General features: G+C 29.5%; 1 long non-coding RNA gene across 1 annotated transcript; it reads left to right on the plus strand.

Annotated features, from left to right (window-relative positions):
- Window positions 1-587: 587 nt before the first annotated feature.
- On the plus strand, window positions 588-2,960 carry LOC146882392 (uncharacterized). Its single transcript, XR_014985140.1, has 2 exons — window positions 588-723; window positions 2,785-2,960. It is a non-coding gene; the product is annotated as an uncharacterized LOC146882392 (long non-coding RNA).
- The last annotated feature ends 684 nt before the right edge of the window (window positions 2,961-3,644 follow it).

Here is a 3,644-nt window from a genome sequence, read left to right on the forward strand (position 1 = left end):
GAAAAAAAAGAACACTCAAATTATTTATAGATACATAATTGTTAATACATACATATTTACCGATGAACTTTTTAGTGCCACTTTTTTATTAGAAAATTCATTTTATTAACGGAATTCCACTATTATCGATAGAATCTTCCATTTGATAATTTCTTTTTTTTTTCTTGTAAACCGTATTAATTATTTTCTATTTATTAAAAATATAATTATGAATTTGAGTTCTAAACTGTAAAATTCAAGGATATTTAAAAAATAAATAAATAAATTTATTAGTTTAAAATTTAAAATAGAAAATAATGTCGCAATATTTTATATGGATTATTCCGTATTAATATTGATTTTTTTATATACATCTTTTTGAAATATTCAACATTCATAAGTGCGTCGTTGACATGGCATCCAAAGACTTAGTTCACCCGAATCATACACCAAAAAGAATCACAATTTTTTCTTCAATTTCCTTTTTATTGAATAAAAGATGTCAAATATAAGAAGAGTGCATCAATGTCAAACGTAATAAAAAGCTTGAAAATAAAGCACACCTACCCATGTTTTGGGGTTATAAATTAGAATGTGTTGAATACATTGTGGTACGAACAAAAGTAATAATGGCTTCTAATAGAGTCTCTTTTATTTGGGTTCTTCTCTTTGTTTTTGTGTTAGGTTTGTTATTTGCTAGGGCATCAACACTTAAGGTAGCTGATGCCTCTGGGTTTCATGCAAGTAAGTGAAATCTTTCATTCTTCTGGTTTTTTAATGTTGTTGTCTTTCCATAGACAAATATATAAATTGATTTCTATATTTTTTCAATAAATGATTGTTTTTTACACGACTATTTAATCACATGCATGGAATGAAAATTCTTTCCATAAATATTTTTAAAAGGTAAAAATAATTATTTGATAAACTAATTTTATTTTATGTATAAGTTAATTAACTTTGATGGAGATTTCATATTGACCAGAGATACAAGATAAATTTACTGTATGTAATTAAGTGTAAATCTTACCTCCCAAGTCAATATTTTATAATTGAATTATGTTTGTAGTTCATTACTTAAGATGGTAACAAAATTATCCAAAGTTTATTATAATGGAATTTATTTTTTGTTGGATATATTGTCTTATCTATTATCGAGTCATTATCATATCATCGTTAATATCATGTTGAAGATGTGTATGTTTCAACGTAAAGGAAATGTGTTAGAGATCTACATCAACTAGAATTAAAGTAGATGACTAAAACTTTTCAATAAGTAATTCTAAGGTAAATAAAAATAACAATACAAGAATAGTAAAGTTTTTTAATTTATATGTAAGTTAAAATCTAATTTCGGAGATTGTAAATACCACGCAAAGAAGATTTTACCATTTTGCATTTTTCTTCAAAAATATAATTTGTTTTTCTATTACAGGTAGTTATTCTAGTTTTAATAATCACAAACTTGCTCTTCTTACTTATTTAGTTCTAGAAGTTAAATATAATTTAAGTGACAAACAAAGACTTTTTTTATTCTTCTGGTACAAGATTTCATTCGATCCAACGTTGATAACTAATGTTGGTTTTTTCTAACTATCATTTATGTTATGTTTGGATGAGGCAATTTAATGAAGTAATTAATTTATTTGAAGAAATTGAAATGCTTTGAAGTAAGATGACATGTTTGGACGAAGAAATTAAAAGGAAATTGAAACTGGTGAATTTCAAAAAGGTATTTTAAATAACTAAAATAATAGAATTTGAAATTCACTCAAAAAAGAAGGAAATTGAAATTCCACTCCTGGAACGAGCCGGTCTAGAACGAAGGTCGAGCCAAGTCAGCACGGGCGAATGGTCAAGCCAAATCGACCTGGACCAAAGGTACAGTCAAGTCAGCCTAAACCGAAGGTTGAGCCAAGTGCTTCGGGTCGAAGGTTAACTCGAGTTGGTCTAGGCTGAAGTCGAGCTGAGTTGATCCAAGCTAAAGTCAAGCCAAGTCGGCCCAGGTCGAAGGTCAAATCGAAGGTCAAACCGAGTCGATTAGGGCCGAAGGTCGAGCTGAGTTGGCCTAAGCCAAAGGTTGAGTCGAATTAGCCTGTACCGAAGGTCGAGTTGAGTTGGTCCAGGTTGATGGGCAAGCCGAGTCAGCCCGAGTTGAAGGTCAAGCCAAGTCGGACCAAGACGAAATTGAGTTGAGTCGGTCTGGTCAAAATTGAGCTGAGTCTGGCTGGACCGAAGTCAAGTTGAGTCCATCTGAGCTAAAGTTAAGTCGATTCGGATCAAGCTAAAGGTCGAAATGAGTCAACCCGGGTAGAAGGTCGAATCGAGCCGACCCAGATCGAAGATCGAGCCAAGTCGGCCAAGCCGAGTTGGCCTAAGTCGAAGGTGGAGTAGAATCGAGATGAGTCATCCCGAATTAAAGGTCGAGAACTCAAGCAAAAGGATAAAGTTGAGTTTATTTTAAAATAGAAATTAAATTGCTTTATCCAAACAAAAAAATTAAAATCTAAAATATTTCAATTAGTCGATCAATACAAACTATTTAATAAATGAAGGAATTCAACTGAAATATACATTTCAAATTTTTGAAATCTCGTTCAAACACATGATTAGGATTTCTCAAATGATCCAAGAATGTCCTGTTTTGGTTTTACTTTTCTAGTCATTTTAGATTCAATCATTGGACTTTTTTTCTTTTTCTCTATAAGTATTTATTGAAATTATTTATCCAATTAGAAATGCTTGCTTTACTTAGAAGTAAATTTCTTTGATAAAATAAATCCTTAACTATATTTTTCTTCACAGGTTCATATGAAAAATTTCAGAGTAGAAGGTTAGTGGACCAGAAACGAGCAGATATTCCTCGTGATGGAAATTATTATCCATGATTTGGATGTTGCATGTCTTGTGTTTGAAAGAATATTAAGAAATAAAAAGGTGTATTAGATAGCATGGTTATGCATATTTATAATTGGTTGGAATGTTCTATATGTTAAAATTTAAGTTATTTCTTTTATCTTGATAATTTTATTAGCAGAGAAGGTGAACTTAGCATCTATCTTACTCTGCTTTTCAAACCCTTTAAATGAATTATCTTATATATTTCAAATATTAGTGTAAGAGTTGAATCCAAGGTCTCTCCAACCCTCCATTTCAAACCATGTGAAATCTTGTTTAAAATAGTGTTGAGTTTATGCTTTTATGTTTTAAGTTTTACTTTGTAATTATATTTCAAATTCTATGAAAGAAAGACAATATATATTACAATCTTTATCTTTAATTTTTTTTTTCTCTTATTTACTGTATTAAATATTAGTTTGGATACATCAAAATTTTGTAAGAAAAACTTAAAACGTAGAAACAACTTTTTCAAATACCAAGAGTGCGAAAAATGTTTACTTTTTGAAAGATAATAATTCAGGTAACGTTTAAAATGAATTCATATTATTTCGTCTCAGCTCTCATCTTAAAAAGTAATTGACGAGAGAAGTAAAAGATGGGTTTAGTCTTTCAAGAATTTTAAGTTAAAATTGAAAAATAAATTTTCATCTTGAAGTAATATTTAATATAAAATAAATTAGTCACAATTTTCATGATATTTGAAAGGCTGGATAAACAATTTCTTACTTGCCGCTATAATTACGGATTTAGTTCTTTAATTTTTT

This window comes from Vigna unguiculata, chromosome 10 (genome assembly GCF_037176805.1).
Source record: "Vigna unguiculata cultivar grain cowpea cultivar isolate G323 ecotype 2 chromosome 10, ASM3717680v1, whole genome shotgun sequence".
NCBI lineage: Eukaryota > Viridiplantae > Streptophyta > Magnoliopsida > Fabales > Fabaceae > Vigna > Vigna unguiculata.